Source organism: Egretta garzetta, unplaced genomic scaffold, assembly GCF_000687185.1.
Source record: "Egretta garzetta isolate BGI_Z169 unplaced genomic scaffold, ASM68718v1 scaffold22, whole genome shotgun sequence".
Classification (NCBI taxonomy): Eukaryota; Metazoa; Chordata; class Aves; order Pelecaniformes; family Ardeidae; genus Egretta; species Egretta garzetta.
Window position 1 is genome coordinate 4,132,295 of NW_009259102.1, and position 26,319 is coordinate 4,158,613.

Below are 26,319 nucleotides of genomic sequence, written 5' to 3' on the forward strand. Positions count from 1 at the left end.
AACAGCCTATTCTGAGGAGGACAGATGTTGTTTACTTAAAGGAGGAAACTTCTGAATTACAAAATCAATGTTGGTAATCAGGCTGCTGTATTCTGGACAAAGCACTGAAGGACAGATGCACAGGCATATCCATACTGAGATCTGGAATCCAGTTTTAATGGATAGAACAACCTTTCAAACACCTCCACTGAATTAAGTTTAATAAAACATTGCAACACAAGAACTAAATTCACAAATGACATAGTCAAGTGAAGGCCTGTGGGAATCAAAGGAAATGCATATGGTTTGGGATGTGGTGGGCAGGTACAGAAGATTCTGTACTGTTACGGAGTCAGCAAAGCAAAGCTCAAAAGCTATTTTGAAATCTAACTGCTATGTAAAGTAGAAAAGAAGGATACTGAGAGAATTATAAGGATTGCAATTACAAGTTTTGATACTCTGCTGTGTGCAGTTTCAGGCTTGCTAGGCCCATTGTAACATAACCATGAGAAGCTTGTTTGTTAGGTATAGTGAAGTATTTATAAGTGGTCCTGGGGAATAAGTTTGTATACAGGAAGAAAAAGTGGACTTATATAAAATATGAAGGAAGTTTAATGAGAATGTTCCCTTACATTTTGAGTTAAAAAGTTAAATAATATCTGTCATTCTATGGATGTTTCTGTTAGTCCAAAGTATTTCAAACACCACCAATGTAGAAGTTTTTTTGGAGGGGGGAAAGCTGTAGTTTGGTTTGGGTTTATTTTAGGTGGTGCAGCAGGTTAAGCTCCACAGTCTGTGGTCTTCAATAACTTTTTGATCAGGTAAAGAATTCATGTCCATTGTACAGAAAGTAGACAGCACATTTTAAGGCAAACAGTTACTACCGTAGAAATAGTAGCATAAATAATTTACAACCAATCAACGCCAAAGAAATCTTCTGCAACACTGCCTGGAAGCTGTCAATGATGTGAAAAAAACTGTGAATTATATTAATTTCTTTCTCAATGTTCTGTAGATCCTGGTACATTTTTCTCCAGTTAGTGACTTCCCTCATTTAGAAGAAGCCAAATTGCCATGCCTAGAAGTTACACTTTCCATCTATTCCCAGTTTAGACCACCAATAAAACCACTTTCAACTTTTGAGATTTGGAGTAAGAAACTGGCCTAAGGCTTCCTCAAGAGTTAATGCTGACCACCCAGCAATCATGACAGAAGCAAGTTCTTGTCATCATTGCCAAATTAAAAGTATCAAGAGCAAAAGGTTCCAATTATAATTCTCCATCTCCTAAAGCAACCAATTACCAATTTATTTATAATTCCAACACTGGCTTTGAATTTTACTTTCACTCTGTAGAAAACTTTAGTCTGCTTTTTCACATAGGAACTCTAAAAAAATATTTATTGACACAGTTTTCTTAAGTACTTTAAGGTCTGGCTTGCTGAAGCCAGCTGTACCACTTGCAACCCTTCTTTGCTACGGTGGGGGTCCAGGAAAGCTCAAGATCACAAACCAATGAAAAAGGCTCCGTGACTGTTTGTGACCTTTTCATTAAGTCTTGGTTTTCTAATAAATGCACTTCTGCAGGGGTAAAGTTTATCTGCCTTCTGGGTAAAGGAATCTATAACACTGTGTGAAAAGAATAAGATGTATTTGCAGTAAGCAAACACAGAGCCTGTATGATGCTACCAGGGACATGGTCAGCATCCGCCTGCTTCCTTGTTAACTTCTGAGAAAAGGTAACAAGATCTGGCCAGAAAAGAGCAAGAAATATGTGAAACATTGCTTTTTCAATTTACACTCAATATACCTGTTAATTCAAACAGGGAATTACTTGAGAAATTTGTTGAAGACGATGACAAGTAAGATTTCTTGGAAACAAAGCTTGGAGGAAGGTTTATGCAAGATAAAGTCGGGAGAGTGTTCGAGTCCCAAACCAAAAGATGTTACAGCAAGTAAGTCAGGGGTCTCTTGTCTGAAGGAAGACAAAATTTCATGAAGAAAAAGAAAAACGGAAGAGAAAAATGGTAGTAGTATTCTTATGAAAAAACGGTAATAGAGTTTAAGAGAAAACTAGTTCTCACAAGACAGCAAAAGAAATGATGAGTCGATATTGGAAATTTCAAGAAAGGTGATAATACACAGGGAATGAGGAAAGCCAGTTATTAAAGAGTGATAATTGGTGTCTCAGAGCTGAAAGGTAATATCTGACAGTGTTAATCAGTCTGCTTCAAATAAAAGATATAGAGAAAAAGGAACTTAAAATTCAGACTTATCCAGAAGCAAAAGTATAAAAAGAAGGTGGGTGGATGTAGTGATCAAGGAGGGGTAAACAGCAGCAAGACAAATAACAATAGACATACTCATGTAAAATATTAAAGAAGCTGTAAAAGAATTACCAGAAAAAGTAAATTAAAAGTATGAAGCTGCAAAGAAGCCGAAGGCTTACTGAAGGATAAAAGATAGCTTGGCCTAAATTAAAGGAAAAAGGGGAAAGAAGGTTTATGGTAAAACAGGATACAGTAGAAGGGAGAAAAATGGAAAAATAAGGGCCTGAAAAATAAGATGTTAAAACTATGGAATTGAAAAAGCTGCTTCTGTGAAAAATCAGCTCTTCTGTACAAGGATTTTGACACTCTGAACAGTCCATGTATCAAGAGTTGTTGAGGACTGGCATCATTGAAAGTGCATGGTGGAGGGTAGTTAGCGTAGTCTGGACATTATTTTACCCTGGCCTCAAGATTTTCTTTTCAGGTTTCCTCTCTCTTAATTTGCATAATATTTCCATCTCATATAAGCAGTTTCACAAGTCATGACAACTCTTATTCTTCTGTACTTAAAGAAAAGGAGGCAGCAGTCCTCACCACTTTCAATGGAATAGAGGTATAACAGGTAGTTAAAAACAGAACCAGTGGAAAACCTTTTGAAGTTTGTTGTTTGGTTATTGGTTTTGGTTTTTTTTTAAAGCAGATTATGATAGGACAGTGTGGAGCCATTTTGCTTTGGATAAACATGTAATACTTTATATTTTTATATAACTTCTAAGCATAATCTTTATTATTTTAGCAATCTTCTATGTTAAAAATGCCAAAACAGGTAAAGCAACGTGTCATCATAAAATTCATTCTTATTCTATGGATCAAAATTTTGTATTTTCATTGCAATTAACATGTTTTCAAATTTTAGTCTTTCTACCAAATGGAAAAGCCACTTCTGTAATCATACAGAGTTGAGAAACTTTGTACTAGACAAATATCTTTTAGCAGCTGTATATCAGATGGGAAATTGTCTTTCCTCAGAGCATTATGCCTGAGTAATATGCCTGTTACTTCTTGCCAGTTCTGCACAATATCTGCTTTACCTTCTGAAACATACAGCAACTGATACTTTGCATTTTTCATCTTATTGAAACAGATTAAGAACTCATAAACTTGCTCAAGAGTATAAAGTTTTCCTGAATACACAAGGGGAGTACTTGTTTTGTAAACCAACACTTAGAGCAAACAACTTAGATAATTCTGCAAACCAATATTGCCAATTTCAAATACATTTTTTGTTCCTATGCATTAAGGGGTCAGACTACATGCAATTACAGACTCCACATCATTCAGAGCTGTTTTGCTTGTTTGTCTCTGCTTCACAAGTGGATCCTCCAGGATAAGAATTCCATAAGGGTTTTTCTATTCCTTTGGGGTTTTTTTGTTTGTTTGTTTGGATTTTGTTGAGGGTTTTGTTTTGTTGGGGTTTTTTTCGAGGGAAAAAGAAACGTCTGCATGATTCTTTAATTGTCAAGAAAGAATAAAAAATGAATGAATCTCTAAAGTGTCCAAACCAAAACCTCTGAACCGAAATATATCCCCAGATGAAGCAGACAGCCAAGGAAATCAAGTCAATACTTAACTTCCCTGAAAATATGTAGTCCTCTATGTTTCCTAGAGAACTAATGAGTTGGAGAGTATTTGTTAATAAAATTTTTACCACTGAGGTACAAACATAAATATTGCCCAAAACTTCCCCATATGGAAAAACTGAAGTGTGAACAGTCATCCTTGTAGTGGTTACTACTGATAGAAATATTGGGATGGGAAAACAAATTGAGGTTTAATATTTTATTTCTGTACTTGTAATTTTGAAGTGGGTGTGTAAGACAATTGCTTTTGCAAGAACAGAGTGAAGCAGAGGGTTCTTGTCATAAGCTGAATAGTCTAACTGGTCCCTGCCTATTTTTCTTCTCCTGCCCTTATTTATTGCTAGCCTGCTCTATTCTGTAGTCACTCCCAATGGGCCCACAGGTCACTGGTGGTATATAAGACATGGTTTGATAATTAATTATGTAAGCAAGTAACCTGAATGCTGCTGTTTTATCTCTAACAGAGGGACAGCATGCAGTTTAAGAGAGCTTTCAGCATTCTGCTGGAAGGCAAGGAATGGCAACGAAAACAAGAGCTAACTTTTGACTTGCCCCTTCCCATCTCCCAACACTATCTTCCACAGGGACCAGCACATCATACAAGAACATTCTTCTACCAAAAACCCACTTATTGTACACCTTAACATTTCTGTGGCACTCAGGCAAATGATACTATTTAGGGAATGATTCTGTATCTAAAAGATCTGATGCACTTCACACATGACTGAATTTTATTAGGATAAAGATGACTTTTATAGAACACAAAAGATTGTACAGACCAACAAAGGACTTTTACAGCATCCTAACTTTGTGTGTTGCATTAAGTCACTGTTCACTATGCATTTTCATCCTCTTCTGCTGCATTGGCTTCATATGTGTCAACCATTATGAAGACAATGCTGAGGACATTATTATTATAATTCATCAGTGCACTGTGATGTATCTGTCTGCAGTCACTTTTAAACAGCAGCTCTGGGAAAGATGAACTGCCCCATCCATCTCAATAGCTATGACTGAATTTAGAATATGACCATTTTAACTATCAACAATGTTAACTGTTCCACTGCTGACTACTACAAATCCTTTCTCCAGTCTCTTCCCCAAGTGAAAAAATACAGCTGCCTTTATCAAGCTGCCAAATCCTTTGAGTTGTATTAATACAAATGCAGGTGCGTGTGTGTTCAAAATTTGCTTGCATAATTCAACAAGACACCAAGACACTGATTTACTTTCTGACTTCCAATGAAGTAAAAGGGTAAATTTAATTAACTATGGTATAATCATTTATATTATTTTTACTGTCACCAAGGAACCTAAAAAATATTGGAGTCTGGTTTTGCTGCTTGTTCACACATACAAAAGCTAAAGTAACAAATCTCCAAAGAGCTTTGCTCTACTAGAAACATGAGTAGCATGAGAAAATGACATTTTCTATTCCATCAGAGTCTAATGTTGAGAAAAGAAACTAGGTTAGTGCTAAATATGATTTTTGTGAATGGAAGATAAAAGGGGTGTGGGAGAGAATGAAATACCTGTTGCTGCAGTGGGATAAAGCACATTTGATTGGCTTGGTTCTGCTGTGTTAACAAGACTGGTAAGTATCTGAGGCTTTTTATGAAGAAGTGATAAATGTTTCAATAAGAGTTAAACCCTCCCTTCATGGGAGAAAAAAAATAAAAATCTGCCTCTTCCATGTCAGCACACCACTATTGCTCCTTTGTGTTGCTGCACACAGAGTAACCAATGATCACTGAACCTCCCAAATGATATTCACTTGTAGTAACCATTCAGTCTAATAAGTAGCTTTAGCTACACCTATGGGATTTGTTTTCCTTGTTCTTTCTTTCAAAAGCACTTTCAGTCTATTTCATATGACTTTCATTTATAGCCCAAAACCAGAATCAGATGTTTACCTAACAATATATTTTTCATAGCCAGTCAAATAATTTTCACAGGTTTTCTTAAAAAAATGAACATGTATGTAAACATAAATGCAAAAGTAATTTAAGGAAAAACACAAAAAATAACTTCTATGAGCCAATGTTGTTTGCCAAAATATTGATGAGTTTCAAAATCATGTCCTTATGTCTGTATAAGTTTAAGTGTATTCACTGAAAGTATTACTAATAATGGAATGGGATGGAATTGTCAAAAGAATGCTAGAAGTATCTACACTGAGGGATTTTCTTATCTAGTCCACTTTTTCCAGTGGCTGAAGGTACTGTTTCAATATTCTCATTTTCTTTCTTTCTCAATGTCATGTATCTTTTTTTTTTTTTTTTTTGAGCATTCAATTCCACTTCTCATAGTCCTTTCTGAAAAAATATGCAAGAATCAAGAATTAATTTTGACCAAATTTCACTGCCAGAAGAATCACAATATTGCAATATTCAAGCCTGTCATGGCAATCAAAATACATTTCTTTATGCTGTTCACTTTTCCCGTTCTTTCCCTCTTTTACTGTTTTCACCCCTTCTTCATTATTCAATCTTATCACTCTTCTAACTTTGCTTTTTTCTTGTCCCTTCTTCCCTTCTCCAATTGGTAAGGTTGACTCTATTTATTAAAATCTGTCATCCATGCCTAAGTTTCATTTTTGTATTCCTCTTCTAACCTTTAATATTTTTTTAATCTGTTTACACCAATAGAAAATTCATGGAAGTAAGATATGAGCCCTATCTGAAGTGACTCCCAAGGACTTAATTACCCTTGGTGAGATGCAAGACGCATACATTAGATCAAAGAAAATAACAGTTTGAACATCACCCATAGCTGCATTATGCTGTTGAGTCCCTTTTTGCAGATACTCTACTTTTCTACAATAGTTTCTGTTGCCATCATCATCATATTCAAAGCCTCTGACAATGTTTAAAGGCTCAGTGGCACAATGACCATTTTAATAAAGAAAGCATTTAATGTTTGCCACTGCATAGGATAAAAGACACTGTTCTTATCATCTATTCTATCATTGCTTGGGAAATAAGTACAAAAAGTTACTAAAGACTTCTTGTTTATCGCGGTTTGACAGATGTATGTTTTCACTCTTTAACAGAGGAATCTTCCCATTGATCCTAGACTTCAAACCTGAATTTCACTGTTAAGTCTGCATAATGTTGTTTCACTCTTTTAAATTTTATTATACATTTTCCAATTTATGCTTCCTTTTATGGTCTTGTAGGACAATTTTTACTCTTTTTTTTGCAATTTTTCCTTCTAATGACGTAGTGCACATTACTTTAAATAGGCTTACTTCAAATTCGTATTTGGATGCAGAAATTAACTGCAGAATTATGACCATTTATATTTTTACAAAGTACCACTCTTTTTTTGTAAGCTGAGGTAGATCATATGGAATGTGTGCCTTTTCCACCATTTTTGTTAGATGCTGCCATACTACCTGGAATACAGAGTTTTCAGAGAGAAGACTGTTTTTCCAAGCTATTAAACACCAGAAACCTCTCTGTAGGATACCTCTCTTGTTGGGTGTTATCTAAAGTTGTGAAGTTGTAACATTTAAAAAAATGCTCCATGGTCAAATTCCTGGCACATCTGTCTGAGGTAATGCAAGTTTATGGTGATTTCCTTTTTTTGGCATGTATATTTTACATACAAATTTCTATCGGTTTAGCAGCATGATATTTTTATTGAAATAGAAAGCTCTTGTCTGTGTAGTACCTGAGACGTTAGATATCTGTAAAGTTTTCCCTGAAAACATTAAAACTGCTGTAAGATGTCAGTTAAATGCAGAATGAACCATTATTATTATTATTAATAATAATAATAATAATAATAATAATAATAATAATAATAATAATAATAAAAAGAACAAGGGAGGAAAAAAGAACAACTTCTGCTCCTTTGATTTTGTACTGTAACTTTCTGAAGTGCTATTTTTACAACCCTTCCACTACTGCTTGCAGAAGTATTTACAGAAAACAATTAAATAGGTGACTGCACTTTAGCAGGTTTGAAGGTGGGACTGTTAAAGATATACAATCTATGTTACTAGAAATTGGACACCTAACTTTCAGTGAAAACTGGTACTGGATTCCCTTAGGTGTTTCTGAAAGCCACATCTTAATTTACAACCATGCACCAGTTACTTTATTTGCTCTACTGAGTTTCTCATCAAAAGGATTTTTATCCTTTATCTTGTTTCTTCGCTCTGTTTCTATGATGTTTACATTAACAGTTATTATCACTCCCTGTAATTCACATGGTATTAGTTCCATCCTCTAGCAGGATAAATAATGTCATGCAGGGAAGGAAGAAGTGATGAAGCCTTATGAAGAAGGGATAGTTACATGAAGCACATGGTGCCCACTTCACAGATTCTCTTTCTTTCTAACAAAACAAACAAACAAGCACACACACACACCCCCACCAAAAAACCCAAAACACCAATGCCAAAACAAAAAAAAACCCCACAAAAATTCTGGACAAAACAAGTAAATTTTAGCTAGATTTTACTGCTACAGTAACCATTATAATTAGAATGCTGTAGTCCGCCATCACAATTTAATTACATTTCTTTGATCTTCCAAATTGCCTGTATTTGAAGCACAATAATCTCTATGCCATGATAAATAACACAGAAAAAAACTTATAGAACTGGTAGTAATAAATGCATACACAGGACCATGAAGTATCTGCTTAAGTTTTCTTGTAAAAGAGATTGCATAAGATTTCTTTTAGCTGTATCAGCTCATTAAAAATATCAATTAAACTGTAATGTTTATAATTCCAATTCCCTCAATAATAGTATGAAGATATTTATAATACTTCAAATCTAGTAAAGCTGTAGGAAATATATACTGACTTAACATTAAATAATAGCTTTTGCATCAGCATCGAGTTTTCTGTTCTACACTGGGCCATGCTCATGAACACGCAGTTTATGAGTATAGAAATGGCAAAAATTAGTTATTGGATTCAGATACAGTTTTCGGTGTGTCTGTATATACATACTCACAAAAATTCACCATCTTCTACTGAGTGAAGGAGGTGTTTCTGGGAGAGTCACTGGAATCCAGAAGGATATATTGTTCATGGTAGGACTAGGAGAAGCTTTTTTGAAGTTGCAGGATTTCAGAGCATCTTTTTGGTGACTTTTCCAGATGGAGAGTTGTGTTTGAGTAGACATCATGAGGACATAGCAGTAGAAAGCAGAGAACTTAGGAGATATATTGGTCTTACATTCATCTTTACTTTGTCTTTCAGTAAGTCTAAATCACATTAGTTTAAGAAAAAAAAAACAACAAAACACCAAACCCAAACGAAAAAACACCTAAATCATTAACAGATACTGTAGCAATAAAATACAATCCAGGAAATTCTTCAGCTTTTAAAAGCAGATTGAGCATACAGACTTTTCTGTGAGGCCTGCCACAAAGACAATATTTTTCTTCAAGAACAGCACTACATCACTATCATCATTATGAGAAGAAAAAACTGAAGAACAGAGAGCTCATGAGACAGACTGATTCTTATTTCTCAGGTAGGATTATTAAAAAGTGAAGATGCTAAAATACAGAACTAATGAATGCAGGAAGTGGTGTGTAAATGAAGCAAACATTTATCTTAGGTCTGCAACACAGAGGTGATTACATCAGCTGTGAGATTTTGAAAGTATAAAGAATGCAGAAAAAGAAAATAAAACCAGAACCTGTAATCACTGGAACAAATACTTGTGTCTTTGCATCAACATTATCTTGCTTGCTTTGCAACTTTGTGTTTTTCAATATTGTCTCAATCATCATCTGCAAAGCAAATTATGTCTTCTCTTTACAGTATCTTCTGTCTTTTCTTCTTCCTTTGGAAAGACTGACATTGCAACACCTTCATAAAAATAAAAAAATAAAAAAAAATAGGAGGTATTAAACTTTATGTGTTCTCTTTCTGTAATTCAGATGAACATCTATTTCTTTGAAGTCAATTCCTAAATTATAACTTTAAGACAAATGCTAGAACTCTCACACACATATATTTACACATTAAAGCTGTCCAAAATCTTTTCAAAGAATTGTAGCATATTACAAAGCAATCTGGCACACAAATTGTTAAGTCTGCCTGATTACACTAAGGCTACTGAAGAAGGAATTTCAGAATCATCTTGCCAGTAACAGTGTTGTGTAAATATGTTTTGTATTTCTGGTCATGCCATAATTCAAGATGGTCATTATGGCTCTCATGGCTTGATCAGCCATCAGTTCTAGGAACCAGGTATGCGTTTGTTATTTGTATTGATTTGCTGACTTCACAGTAAAATCTTGTGATGTTATGCAACTCTTTTCAGGTAGTTTGAGAAAATCACTGATTAATTCAGGCTATTTAACTATTGACTTAGTCATCACATCTGTCATGGATTTCTGTGTTCAGGTGATTCAATTCTGTTAAAATGATGATCTAATAAAGTTGTGAACATGGTAATCTCTATGAGCTTTCATTTGAATGCACATGAGCTATTGGAAACTGAACTTAGGACTGTAGTAAAAAAAATCAACTCTGTATTTCAATGACCATGAGGAAAGCAACCCCAATATTTAGCTTCAAAAGATGGAAACAGTTTCATAATCTGCTTAATTCTAAAAAAAAGATTGAGAAAATTTGCTATTATTTTACTCATCTGTAATCCTATTAAATTCTGTAGCAGTATTACAAAAGGTGTAGGTCAAAAGGCAAAAATAAATGGATCACCAGTAAAAAAGCCAAAATCTCCTTTTCTGAGATAAGTTAGGGGAAGAACTGAGGAGCTTATTTTAAGCCTGGTTACGTTATTTCTCAATAATGGCATTATCTGCCACATGCTGTGGAGATCAAAAATCCCTACTTTTTACCGAGATGGACTATAACATCCATAGGCCATCGAATGTGCAGACAACATCCACCACAAAACAGCGGAGAATACAAAGCCACAGAGACTTTTAAACACATTAGTAAACACTTGACCAACAATGAATTCATATCTGCTTGAGTTTTTTGAAACATTTTTTGGTTCTGAAAGCAAAATGAAATTCCTACCAGTTCAGGCATTCAAGAGCTTTGCTGAAACAAATTTATACGAATAATTTAATCAATGTGCACACTATTTCTTTTTGTGTTATTCACCCAGAGCTAATAACGAAAGATATGACATGAACCCTACAGTTTGCAAAAGCAAATGTGCAGGATGACTTCTAAGTATCAACAGAAATCCACCTGCACCAGTCTTGTATCTGAGCAGATATGAGAAGTGGAGAATGAAGAATATCAGTGAGGGATTACTGTCACAAAAATTTCTCCACATGATAAGGTAGGTGAACTTTCATTAGAAACAGAAAGATTCAATATGAGAAAATCTAAATGAGTTCATTCTTTCTATGTTAGCATAAACATCATACTGATTATTTTATTTATTAGCGTAATTGCATTTCATAAAAAAATCTTGCATCCTAGAAACATAGTCTGTAATCAGATTTGAATATACATTGAAATAATTACATGCTTGATATACCATAAATAATTATGAATCCTGACCTAACAATGCTACAAATTAAGGATTCTGCTTGATGTTGCTACTAGTAACCATTTAAATGCATCTATGCCATCACAAATTAACATTTGCTACATGCTGGGACCTTGATTAGATATAGTTTCTCTTAGTGTCTCTTGATGGAGTTTTTCTACCTTGTACAGATAATTAAAACATTCATTAGAGCAAGAACCGAACCTTGGACACCCAGACGTTAGGTGATGTCTGTCTGCTAGCCCCCAAGACAATCCCTGTTTTTTCTCTTTGATCCAATGAATAAACAACTGTGTTTCTGTTTGAAGCCAAACAGGCAGAAAACTTGAATATAGACTTTCCATATCTAAGGGAACTTTTCTGCTGTTAAGAAAATCTGCTCAGAGATATTTCACATTTTCCTGTATGTTGCCCAGAACTCCATTACCGTACCAGGAATCATTTGCTGATGAAAGCTATGTCAAAATTGTCAGAATCAGTGAGGTGAACACCAGTCTTGACACATACAGATTGCTCAGGATTTTTTTTTTTCTCTCTGCTACTTCATTTACTGTTGAACAAAAAAAAAAATAATTAAAGAATACAATTGAAAAGGACCAGAAGGACACAAGCCTCGCAGAAACAATATGAGAGAAGAACAATCCTCACGAGTGAAAACATATTTCTGCTTTAGTATCACAAATTGAAATTCAACCAGACTAGATACTCACTAACCAAAGAGTGAACAGTTCTTAGTATCTTGCAAAGTAGCATTTAGATATACTGGAGGATCTACTGCTTATGAAGAATGTCAACATGAAAAAAAAGCAAAATGTCACCTTAGAAATCTGACCTCAACCTGCATAAATTCACATTGATGAAAGTAGTCCATGTTTCAGATCACTGATTCAAGCTAGCAGCAAGATGAAGCTCCATAATATCGACATCACTACAACTTACTTGGCAACATTCAAAAACCAACTGAACCTTACCTTTCTACTAGCTAATGTAGAGTCTTTGTGCCTCAGATGCGGGAATTATACACTTTTGAAGCAAAAGATATATCCTTCTTAAATCAATGTGAATTTCTTAATGAAAGAATGAGCATAATATGATAAACGCTGTATGATTATGATTTTCAAAGTTTTGGGGGGGAAGAAGGGCAGTTTGGTGGAGACACTGAGTATATAGTTGTTAAAAGCACACAGAAAGAAACATAAGGACTTTTGTGGAAGACAAGACAGGATCTCTGACTAAATAAAGACCTCAGTTCTCCAACAGATTGTTGCTGTTTATTACATAATATATAGCATCTTGAAAGCTACACAGATATGTTGCATATTTTTTATTTTATATGACACTTATTTGTTCAGAACAATTAGTTCTGTACATTCTAAACACTAGATACTAACACAGTAAGACATCTAATTCATTTTTAAAGACAAAAACCCCCCTGTTTATGTACCTATAATGAACTCAGGAGCTCTAAATTGCATTTTTTATGAATACTAAGTCACACTATAAAAAGCGAAAGAGAAAGCAAACCTCTCAGTTGAGCACAGCCTTTTACTTCCAGATTTCTACTGAAGTTATTTGTGCCTGTCTAGATCTCTGAAATGCTTTGCTCTCCAAAGGAGATAGATAAAACCATTTAGACATCATAACTGAAGTGTTTAATGGCATCTGAAGATAGAAGGATCAAACAGAGGAAGACCTGCCTATCTAATTCCAGATAGATTCCTCTGAAGATACACACTCTAAAGCAAATGAAAGAAAACATTTAATACACCCTCAAAATAATCTAGAATTTCTCAAATCACATAATTTTGAACAGCTATCTTCCTTCTACACAAAGTGGGATATATCTAAATAACCTTGATATTAAAGGAATCAATGCTCAGATGAGAAGAAATTTGTTTTCAAAAACTGTTAATTCACTTCTGCAGCTATTCCTAGTTCAGCAGTCAGAAACCAAGCCATCTAAAACTAAAAATTTATGTCTAAAAGTTGTGAGGGAATTGGCTGATGTAGTTGCCAAGCCACTTTCCATGATATTTGAAAAGTCATGGCAGTCAGGTGAAGTCCCCAGTGGCTGAAAAAAGGGAAACATTGTGCCCCTTCTCAAAAAGGGTAGAAAGGAAGACCCTGGGAACTACTGACCTGTCAGCCTCACCTCTGTGCCTGGGAAGATCATGGAACAGATATTCCTAGAAGCTATGCTAAGGCACATGGAGTCCGGGGAGGTGATTTGAGATAGCCAGCATGGCTTCACCAAGGGCAAGTCCTGCCTGATGAACCTGGTGGCTTTCTATGATGGTGTGGCAAGAACAGTGGACAAAGGAAAACCAATGGACGTCATATATCTGGAATTCTGCAAAGCCTTTGACATCGTTCCCCACAACATCCTTCTCTCTAAATTGGAGAGCTGTGGATTTGATGGGTGGATAAGGAGTTTGTTTCGTGGATAAGGAGTTGGTTGGATGGTTGCATCCAGAGGGTAGTGGTCAATGGCTTGATGTCTGGATGGAGACTGGTGACAAGTGGTGTCCCTCAGGGGTCCATACTGGGACCAGTGCTGTTTAATGTTTTCATCAATGACTTAGACAGCGAGATCGAGTGCACCCTCAGCAAGTTTGTGGATGACACCAAGCTGAGTGGTGTGGCTGACACACCAGAAGGATGGGATGTCACCTAAAGAGACCTGGACAAGCTGGAGAGGTGGGGCTGTGTGAACCTCATGAGGTACAATGAGGCCAAGTGCAAGGTCCTGCACCTGGGTCGGGGTAACCCCCAGTATCAGTACAGGCTGCGGGAAGAAAGGATTGAGAGCAGCCCTGCCGAGAGGGACTTGGGGGTACTGATGGATGAAAAGCTGGACATGAGCCGGCAATGAGCACTCACAACCCAAAAGGCCAACCCTACCCTGGGCTGCATCAGGAGAAGCGTGGCCAGCAGGTCAAGGGAGGTGATTCTGCCCCTCTATTCTGCTCTGGTGAGACCCCACCTGGAGTCCTGCATCCAGCTCTGGAGCCCTCAGCACAAGAAGGACATGGAAGTGTTGGAGTGGGTCCAGAGGAGGACTACAAAAATGATCCGAGGGCTGGAGCACCTCTCCTATGAGGACAGGCTGAGAGAGTTGGGCTTGTTCAGCCTGGAGAAGAGCAGGCTGCGGGGAGACCTGACTGAGGCCTCTCAGTACCTAGAGGTGGCCTATAGGAAAGACGGGGAAAATCTTTTTAGTAAGGCCAGCTGTGACAGGACAAGGGGTAATGATTTTAAACTAAACCAGGGTAGGTTTAGACTAGATATAAGGAAGAAATTCTTTACAGTAAGGGTAGTGAAACACTGGAGTGGGTTGCCCAGAGAGGTAGTGGAGGCCCCATCCCTGGAAACATTCAAGACCAGCCTGACTCTGATTAACCTGATCTAGTTAGCAGTGTCCCTGCTGACTGCACGGGGGTTGGACTAGATGACCTCTAGGGGTGCCTTCCAACCCAAAGCATTCTGTGATTCTATGAAAACTGTTAGTGACTTGAGGAAATTCAGGTGCATAACATTCAGTGGGTAGCCTTCATTTCTGACAGCCTTATATGGAAAATGGTCAGCAGTAAAAGCACAGACCTAAGCATACCAATACTCAAGAATTTAACAAAAAATCTGCTTGATGTTATTTTTGGTTTGGTTTATTTTTTAAATTTTTTTCCCCCCACATATTTTGTTTCTTTAACTTGTATTTAAAGCACTGAGGTGTTTAAGGTAGACACTCCATTCCTCTTCTCTTTCCTCTATTTCTGTCAGCATTTTAAGAACATCTCAGAAGAAAGAGTCCTCTTTTCTCCCTCTTTTTTTTGTTAAATACTGATTTTTATTGTTAGAGTTGCATTTGTAGGCAATCTACATGCAAGGTTTTTTGGTTTTTTGGTTTTTTTAAGCAATTCACATTAGTATTCTTTATCTCATTGCTTGAAGCCTCCTAAGGACAAACACACTATAAAATGTTCTCATAAATCAAATATAAGTGCACTACAGAGGTAATAGTGATAGCAAAAATGTCATGCTTTGGCAGTGGGTTAGTGGAGAATGACCCATTTTCATATTAAAGTGATAAAATCTGTATGATAAAACACATAAAAATTGTAACATTTTTACTGCTGAGGATCCAGGGAGACTTAGATCAAACTTGTATCACCAATTCATTCTGAATACTCTGGAAAAGCACTGCATTCCTGAAGAAGCAGTAAAAAGCAAATATGTTTACTTATCCTTTGGGACCTGGATACTAAATTCAAATGAGATTGAAAGAATTGTCATACAATAAAAGTAATGGGTCAATACAAAACAGATTGTTTTTTCTTGTTTTTTCATGGAAATGTACACAGAGAAAGAGATTACAATTCAAAACAAGTAGTCTTAAAAGTCTACCAACAATTAAACCTACTAATAATGGTCAGCCACCCTCAACTCAAGTAGCAGGCATTTCCCAGTCAGTTTAGATGGGATACTTAAACTTTAAGTTGTCATGACTCAAGAGTGTGAAAATAAAACCACAGCTTTCAAACAATCCCAAAGATTTCGGTTTTTAGGATGCACTGTGGTGTTCATCACTATCCAATTATAAGGACCTTTTGGCTACCAAAATGACAACAGCTACACTGTTGACCACATGAGGCTTTGTAAAATAGCAATATTCCTGAGAGTAGATAATTGAAGGGCACACTTATGCTCATTTTTCAAATCCATAATAAATTGCAGTATACACACACAAATGTGTCTCAAATAGCTCTCAGACATCTAATTGGTTACAAATGGTTGTTTATAGCTAATAGAGTAAAAACTAACTAAAAGAATGAAAACACACAATTGTGCTGCATTGGTGGTCAGAATTCCTTAATACTTTTCTTCATAGATACTTATATCATGAAAGTTTTATTCTTTTCAAATGAACTTCTTTTTTTCAGTGTCTGAGATAAATAGCTGGAGCATCATTCATTTTAATACATGTCCATCTATGTAAATCAAAGATTAAGCTTAATTTATGCATATTTTACAATTAATTTTCAATTTTTTGTTAGTTTCTTTAATTTGTTAAAGCATGAAATAAGTGGTGCTAGACATTAAATACGTGTATATTTGCATATGTCATGCAGATGTACATTTTTATACATGTGGATGTACATGCACGTGTAATTACAAACTACATTTTATCTGTATGTCTGTTTACACAAAACCTTAGACACCTTCTAATTCTTAAATTTTGCAGCTAGAGTGTTCATTTGAGGCTTCTAGAGGGAAACTGGTTTATAAATAAAGACTTAAGAATTTCTGAAAGAGGTATTGTGCAATATTTCTTCCCTACAGAATTGAATTTATACAACATTACTGTTATGGACACACTCTAGACAGTGATAGCTTTCAAAACAATTTTCAAAAAAAATAATGAGGCTGAAGTATTTTCTTCCTTCTACGTAATCTGCAGGTCACTGATGAAAATTTAGACTTAAAAAAGCATATGAAAAAAGGGGTTCTACAGTTTTTTTTTTGTTTTACCTACTGCACTGTCTGGTTCTGTTTCACAGGGATTTCAGACTTCTACTTACAAGGTAAATATGCATAACATATTTTTTATAGGGTTTTCATAATGTCCTCTATACCAGATAAACATAGCTAAACAAACAATACTTTATTCTTTTTTCTTATTAATAAGAACCTTCGAAGTTGCTGTGAGGACATAAGAAATTGAATTATAACAAAGAAGAATATGAACATAGATTTTTGTTAATGTCAAACAAATTTAAGCTCTCCGTTCCTACTTTTGTCTATGCACAGCAATCTCAAGATCGATTCAAACACCAACTAGACTACGTCACAGGCAAACCTAGTGCTGTGCTCTTACACAGTTAGCTTGATGAAAGATTTTTCTCCTGTTGTTATTAGTTAACATTCCTTCTCTCATTTCTCAAAACCTAGAGTCTCTGTATTTTATTGCAGAACTGCACCTGTTTTACACTGTTCACTGTTAAGATGTCAACGGAACATATGCATCAAAATATGGCTGAAAACACAGTGACCTTGATTCCAAACATCCTTCTGGGTTGAGTTTTCTTGATTCTGCCAACCAACAGGCTGAACTTTAATTTTCAAAATAGCACAAGAAGAGTTTATGATAGAGTTAGAATGATTTTGTATTTGTGGAGTGCAAACAATAAACCTTTAAGACAATCATCACCAAAATAAATATTCACTTTGGCGAGATGTGAATAACAGAGGTACAAAACCTTGTTCAGATTGAAAAGGGAGTGCTTCATTACTACTATAAAATTCTGGGTTTATTGTAAAGCATAGGCTAACACCAGATTTACCTGCCCCATATTTCTCAGCTGTGACAGTGAACATACTCCTTTCAAGCCAAGCTTTCAGTTCATCAGAACACTTTTTCAGAATTTTGTATGATGCCAGCGAAATGTTCAAAAAGTACTTACGAATAATAAGTGAATGTATGTATTAAAACGCATGGAGAAAAATTTACATAAGGATTATTTGGATTAGTTTCTTAATAGTAATAAAAATACATGGGTTTATTGCTTATAATTATTTATTTATAAAGAGAGGATTGTATCCTTAATTTCTATCATTTCATGGTGACATATGAATTTTCTGAATGAGGGTGTTACTTTTTGGTATATGGGAGAAACAAATTAGTATAGATCAGGGTAAGTACTTGCAGCCTAAAGGGGCAGAGGACTTGGACTTAGCTGACCCTACATTCTCACACTACCCCCAGGAGGCAAAATACATAAAACCATCCTGAACAGAATAAACACAACAATAAATTTAAGTCACTCCCTGGTTGACCACCCAGGGTGACAGGTTGCTTATATAAAACCAATATATTCCTATGAGACAAGAAGTAGAAGTGGAGATAGCTAAACATAACTACCCCCAATGGACACGGAAAAATAGTGCAAGGAGGACTGTGTGACCCAAACAAAAGCTAAAGAATTTCAAGAGTAAAGGTAAAAAGCATCAAAACATTTAGTAGGATTTTTACCCATATTTATTTTATATTTTCATCCACTGTCCCCTTGCTTCATTTTCTAAATTTCTAAATATTCTATTAAATACAGCTCCTCCAAGCAAACCCTTTTGTATTTTTCTTGTTCAGACTGCCTGTCTCTCTATCCACTGCTAGCATTGAATCTAATGAATCGCAAGGTATCGGAGTTGGGTTGTTCCCTTGTCGTCCTCCCCCAACCTCCTTGTGAGAGAGACTGTGAGAAAAGCTAAAGTTCCCGAGTCCAAATCAGGAGGGAATGATTTCATTAAGAAAAGAAAAACAAAAGTTTCAGATTAGGATAGAAAATTCTCCACAGTTATTTTTCTACTAAATGTTGTATAATTACTGCTACGTTGTCATCTAATTGAGATGGCAAAGAGTGGATTTTCAGTTTTTTGAAACATGGGTTAGCTTCTTATTCAGACTTTCATGCACAAACATCAGGTTCACTAGTGCTGTTTGGCTGTCCTAATGGAAGGTCACCAGTTAGAGAAGCGCTGAAACTTAAGTATCCATATATTTACCATCAAAGTTAAATTATGCTGCAAGAAATCTATGCTTTGCTATGCATACAGCAGTATTCTTGAAAATCACTTGTCTTAAAATGCCAGTGTAGCTCTTTATATTAACAGCACAAGAAATTAAAATTCATTAGCCTTTTTTGGGTTTTATTATTAACCTGAATAAGGTTAATAGTGGTCCTTTGGAAGAAAAATACACACTTACTGTGATAGTCTTTGAAGACTGCAATGTAAATTCTACCTGATCTTATCTCTTTACATTGTCTTCTAGAATAGCACTGTGTTCCTTCGCATTTGTTTTTCTTGTCACGTATTACAAAAACTCAAGGAAGTTGTACATCACAAAAAAGAGATTTAATTTCTTGATGAATTAAAATATTAATTGCATTAAATCAATTAAATCCATAGATAGTTGCTTAATTAATTTTGTATTTAAATACAATAATATTGATATTGTTTTACTAACAGCCTGTCCCTGCCACCCACACCTACAACACAGGCTGAATGCAATAATGCATTGCAAAAAGTATGCAGTAGCTCAGTGTGGAAGTGTGAAAAGCCTGCATTTACAGCAAAAAGACCAGTTTCTTCTTCAGTAGCTGAAAGCTTCCAGAAAGCTCTACAAAATTATTGAGTCTTCCCATTTTCTTTACAAGAATGTACCAGCCTAATCTGCACTTCAGGATGTGGGGAGATGGATGAATAAAAGAGCATTACACAGTAACAGAAAATCAGCATTTGAGCAAGGACATCGAAGAAGTAAAGTACTGTAGTGAAAAGATTAAAATATTTAAGATGAGAATATTAACAAGAACAATATCCTTGCCCAAAATGTTTTGAGGAAGAGAGGAGAGAGATATATTTTGACCATGTAACACAATCTGAAGACAAGAAGATGAATACTTTTCAGACCCATGCCTTTATGCATTCATAAAATTCCCGCAAGAGTATGCTTGATTTATTTTCAATATATCAGCTTCCAGCCAAAAATATCACTTTTTTTTCCTCATTAACCCTTTAATTCTGCTATTTAAAGTGTGATTAATTATAAGGGTGGTTTTTTTCCCCCACAAGGAATGCTGCCATTTTTCATAGCTAAGAGAAATCTTTCCTAAAATAATGTGGCTTCCACTAACTCCAGAAATCTGTGTTGATTTGGATTTGGATTAATTGGAATAAAGATATCACAGTGTAGCATCTGCTACCAATAGTGTTCTGGTTCTAATTAAAAGGGCAGTGAAATGTCACATTTGTTTTGTCTTGGAAAATGTGGCAGGCTCTGAGATGACTCTTAATCAGTTTCCTGACAACCTGAAGCTCTAGACCTGTGACTCTCAGATGACACAAAGCAGGACAAGGAGCCAGAAGTTACCACAGCACTCATGTTCACCCTTCTCTCTTTGTCAGTTCAAGCTATATTTGCTCATTGAGCCAAATAGAGTTTATCTGTTCTACTAGCTGCCAAAATCTGACATGAAGGTGTCAAAAATCAATCACAAAGGTCAAATACAAGAATAAAAAAAAAAAAAAAGTTGTCCTCACTAGTTCACAAATATATAAAAAAAATCTGGATCACATTGGAACACATCAGGATACTTCAGTAACCAGAAATTATGTGAGAAGACTGAAAAAAACCACAAGAACTTCACAGAGGCTTTCATCTCCAATAGAAGAGTTGAACACTGCTGTCTCTCAAAGAACCATCAGTGTTTCTACAGCCACCAATAATCTTACCCTCTCCATTCATATATATGTACTAAAACAAGTTTTGCAGAAGTCAATGGAGTCATTAAAGTGTAAAACCACTGAGACAGATAATGTAGAAAAGATACAGCTCCAATTGTTATTAATCCTCACTTTCATATATTTGTTTTCTTTTGTATATATTTAATAGCAGCTGAATAGTTGTACAGTATAAAATGAGTCAAATGTTTGAGTTTTCTACCTTATCTTTTTGTGGATTCTAGGTACCCACCAAGCCACTCTATCACTCCCCCTCCTCATCAGGATGGGAGAGAAAATATAATGAAAGTCTCATGGGTTGAGATAAGGACAGGGAGAGATCATTCACCAATTACCCTCAGAGGCAAAACACACTTGACTTGGGGAAATTAGTTCAGTTTATCACCAATCAAATCAGAGTAAGGTAATGAGAAAATAAAAACCAAATCTTAAAAACACCTTTGCCCCATGCTTCCTTCTTCCCGGGCTCAAACTCACTCCTGATTTCTCTACCTCCTCTCCCTGACTGCCTCATGGGGACAGGAAATGGGGGTTGGGGTCAGTTCATCACATGTCTCTGCTGCTCCTTCCTCCTCAGGTAAGAACTCATCACATTCCTCCCCTGCTCCAGCCTGGGGTTTATCCCATGGCAGACAGTCCTCCATGAACTTCTCCAACCTGAGTGTGTCCCATGAGCTGAAGTTCTTCATCAAGCTGCTCCAGCATGGGTGCCTCCCTCCCATGGGGTGTAGTCCCTCAGGAGACGATAGCTTCACCGTGGGTCCCCGTGGGGTCACCAGCCCTGCCAGCAAACCTGCTCCAGCCTGGGGTCCTCTCCACATGGGGCCACAGGTCCTGCCAGGAGCCTGCTCCAGCCCGGGCTTCCCACGGGGTCACAGCCTCCTCAGCTGCTGTTGAGCAGAATTTCCCTCCCTCTCCCCTTCTTAAATATGTTATCCCAGGGCCCATCACTGGTGGGCTTGGCCTTGACCAGCAGCGGGTCCATCTTGGAGCTGTCTGGCATTGGCTCTAATAGACATAGGGGAAGCTTCTGGCAGCTTCTCACAGAAGCTACCTCTATAGTTCACCTGCTACCAAAACCTTGCCACGCTAACACAATACAATTCATTACACTATTTAACAATTGACTCAGGAAGATAAAAATTCCTTTCCTTGCCTAATATTGACATTCTTTAGCTATATATAGACTTTGTGACTTTTTAGTCTTCTTGCCAAAGTATGCACCCTGAAATCCTGACTCCACCCAGCCCACTCCCACCCCATCTTTGTTCATCTTCTCCTAAGCCCCTCCAATCACTATTTTTCTGAAAATAAGGAAATGAATTGTAAGTCCAAAATCAAGAAATTCTGTATTTCACCTGTATTATGCTTTCTGTGCTGTGCACAGCCAAGATTTACATATTTGGGGAAGCTTCGTTTCACTGCAAACTGATGCTGCTATTCATCTGCATTTTATGTCACTCAACAATGCTTAATTTCTGATGCATAATTGTATATTTCAGATTATTTTCACTAGTTTCATTCTTTGTCTTAAAAGATATTAAATAATATTTTCCCCATGATAACCCATTTTTTTCCCCCAGTATTTCTGTTCCAACAAGAAGACCCATGATAAATCTGTGGAATTCAGTAGAAGTGGTCTTTTGACATTAATCTACCTTTCCATGTGTTACTTCTCTTTTTCCTTTGATGTTTTACAATTGAAAGAAGTTGAGAATGTTCCCCACTAGCACTGAATATTGCAATATTAAAGATATATGGGTTTTGCAAGATAGGGAACTATGGGAAAAAAGAGTCTGGAGGATTCAAAGACTTCTGCAACTAGAGGGTAGGTGTAAGCCACAGGCCATTTCTAGGCTTCATTCCCTTTTATCTCCACAGTTTCCTAAACTTTAACTCTTCTGAGAGATACAAACTGAAGAAATTTCACAAGCTCCTTATTTTTCTAAGTTTTTGTATTTTTTTCCCTTTCACATAGTGCTATGACCCTTAATAAATTCATTTTTATCAGTTTTATCATCATGGGAACTGTCCTATGCCGAATTAGAAGAAGAAAGATGAGACACTGATATGTTTATTTGTAAAACCATATCTCTTCCGGAGGCAGTTCATCAAGGCAAAGAAAATACTTCATTCTTTCCAGCAAAAATGTGCCTCTTTTGCAACAAAGATGATGCAGCTCTTTCCCAGTACTTTTCCGTTTTTCATGTCTTCTGCAATGAGCATACCTTTTTCAAATGATCTGTATTGTCACTTTCTCAGTCAACAAATAGGAAGATATGGACCTGCTGTAGATCCTGTCACAGTAGATGTTAGTCCTTCCTCAGCCAAATGGTCCTGCACTGAGGACTACACACAAATTAGTATGCTTACTCCTGATGTACCATGTGAAGAAAACAAAATACATATACACAAGGATTATATCAAAATCATAATCAACAACTACCCTCTAGATAGAAACTACAGTGATTCACAGTGGAGCATGAGTTGCTTTGGGTGCTTGATCTTCACAGGTGGGACAAAAGGAATTTCATTATTTCAACCTGTTTTCTCTCCTGTGGCAATGTAACATTGCTAGCAGTTCTTCAGAACTCTTTTGAATTTTTGGGGGTAATGTCATCAGAAGAGCTTTTGTCCTCAGTAGAGAAGACAAAGTATTTTGACATATGAAAGAAGGAACTGATATGACAAAGCTCAAAAAATCAGACAATTCGTGGTGTTGGGGATATTTTTTTTTGTATGTTGAGTTCACTGACGTGTTTATATCCCAAAAGCATTGCATGCGGTCTCTACAGAAAGGTGGTATTGCAGTATTCATGAGCTTTACAAAATATAAGCAACTCATTATCCTGTATAGTAACTGTTATTGGCAAACTAGTAAGTCCTGGTGAGTTTACAAATTCTGAATAACCCAGGCTGAGTTGAGACATTTATCCAGTAACCAAAGAAGGATGGAGCTTCAGAACTGGCATAACGTGATTTAAGACTAGAGCCATGCATTTTTTATTCCTGTTTTGAATTATATCTAATGACCAAGAAAGTAACATTCAGTCATATTACTATGGGGATTTCAGGGGAGCTCCTCCTAATCTGTTTTAAGAAAATGGAAGAAGTGAAGGTAACGTAGGAAGGAGAAGTCTTGCTGCAATTCTATAATTTTAGCTGTAAACTTGGACGTGTCTTGGGAATTTTAGAGAAAGGAGTGCAAACAGTAAGAAAAAGATACATTGCTGATAAGTTAAATTTAGGGGTCACATTTTGAAATTGTTTACTTGAAAACCTTTTGTTGCATTCTGTATCTAAAGGCTTGACCAAGCTGCTTTGCTTTACTGTTAAGCTTCTGTAGCGTTAGGAGCAAGGTAAGTTTGGATGACACCAATGAGTTTAGGGTTATCTGTCTTCATAAAGACAACGAATTTGAATAGATATGAAAAAGTCCCTGTAGAGAACCTGCCTCAGATAAGTACAGGTCACTCAGGCTGGAATGTATTATTCACCAAGCTACAGGAATTTAACCATGGGCTTGGTGTTGCAAAAAGTCAATTTATGGGAAGAAAGTCCCTTTGACAGAAACAAGTTGGCATTTTTTCAACAAATAGAAGCTACCTGAGATGTACCTAATTTCCCTTCCTGCCTGACTAAGCAAGCCTCACAACTTCATACACAAGCATTCTTAAACAGGACTACTGTTGTTTTAGGGCCCATCTATTTATACTAGTGTCATAATTAATTTAGTTGTGATTCTAAATATAGTGAGTATATATATATATATGTATATACCTACACAAATCTCCTCAATGACTTAAATATCACATTTGTGCATGAACTATCACTTTAACATTAACATCACACTAATAATTCTGGAGTATAATCCAGTATAGTGTAAACATATTTGCCGCTTACAGGTTGTACGACATGAGTCTGTATTAAATTTCTGCAGAGCGAAATCACTGAGAAGAGTAAAACGTTAGCTACCAGCTATAATGGACAACTAAACACTTTAATATTTTGATAGCCATTTTGAAGTTCCTTTAAGTTCTGTTATTCAAAATATAATGTCTGTTGAACTCTTGAAAAGAGAAAGAGTAAAATACAAACCATTTATCAGTGCTTCTTGATCAATAAAATTCTTAGTCAGAAGGATTCTCTTAAAACACTGTGTCCATGAAGATGCATGTTTCAGTTCTTCACTGCTGTATCTTCAAAAAATTCAGTGAAATTTCATGAAAGGAGACTTTGTTCCTTGGCATTTTTCTTTTTGCTGACCCACATACCCCTATCCTACAATTCCATTATTAAAATCGGGGTTTTTTTGAAACAAATACTAATGTCTTCCACAATGGATGAGCATTTGGATGTATAACCGCAGCAAGGAATAGATCAGGCAGAGAACTTTCATTCTTTAAAAATAAATAAATGTCTTAGGGAAAAAAAAAATATTTTTTTTCAAAGGAGAATACCTTCGGTATCACATTCATCCCCTTTAAAAAGCTAGAAGAGTGAAAAAATTGAACTTTCACTTTAATCACCTTATTAAATGTTATTGTAGTTAATATAAGTAGTTTCATGATAACTCCAAAATGTTTTTTTCAGAATTTTTCACAAGTTCAAACAGACTGCTCAGGCTTACCATAGGTACAAAATGCAGATATAGATACAGGCCAGGCACAGCTCAGGCAAATTTAAAATGTTTTCTGGGGAGTGCTTTGCATCATCACCATGAAACAAATCACAGCAATTAAAGGTATGACTTTCACACCTATACCCATACTATGCCTTCAAAATGTAGCTGAACTGCTACATTATTTGGGCAACAAATATCATGTATTTTTTTCCTGCATTTATCTGCATCTCTGATTCTTAGATTTCTTCAACTTTGGTCTTTCACAATGCTCTGTAATATTGTGATGCATCTGGTTCATTGTTAAATCAATCTTCAACATCTTTTTTTCCAAAATTCAATCAACTCTGCACTTACCTAACACCTGAATGGATCAGTGAGGTACAGCAAATGATGGGTGTCAGGCACTGCTTTTTTCCTTTACCACATTCACTATCACAGCTTTATTATATTGTTAAAAAACCATATTCATTATCATAGCTTTATCATATTGTTAAAAAAAGACATTCACTATCACAGGTTTATTATATTGTTAAAAGAACAGAGTTATTTTTAAAATCAGTATTCATGTTATTTTAATACAAGATGAAGGAGCAATTTAAACTTAGCCAGTTATTATATTTTGTGCCAGTGAGAAAGACTAATAATTAAAAGCAAATTTTAAAAAGAAGTCATTCTAGTTAAAAAAAAAAATGAAAAAAAGAAAATCAGCAAAATTAGATTAAATACACTATCCAGGAGAACCAGAACTGATCACAGAATCACAGAATCACTTTGGTTGGAAAAGACCTTTGAGATCATTGAGTCCAACCTTCAACCTAACCCTGCCATCCCACCACTAAACCATGTCCCTAAGCACCTCATCTATCCTTCTTTTAAACACGTCCAGGGATGGGGACCCGACCACCTCCCTGGGCAGCCCATTCCAGAGCCTGACAACCCTTTTGGTGACGAAGTTTTTGCTAATGTCTAGCCTAAACCTGCCCTGGCGCAGCTTCAAACCATTCCCC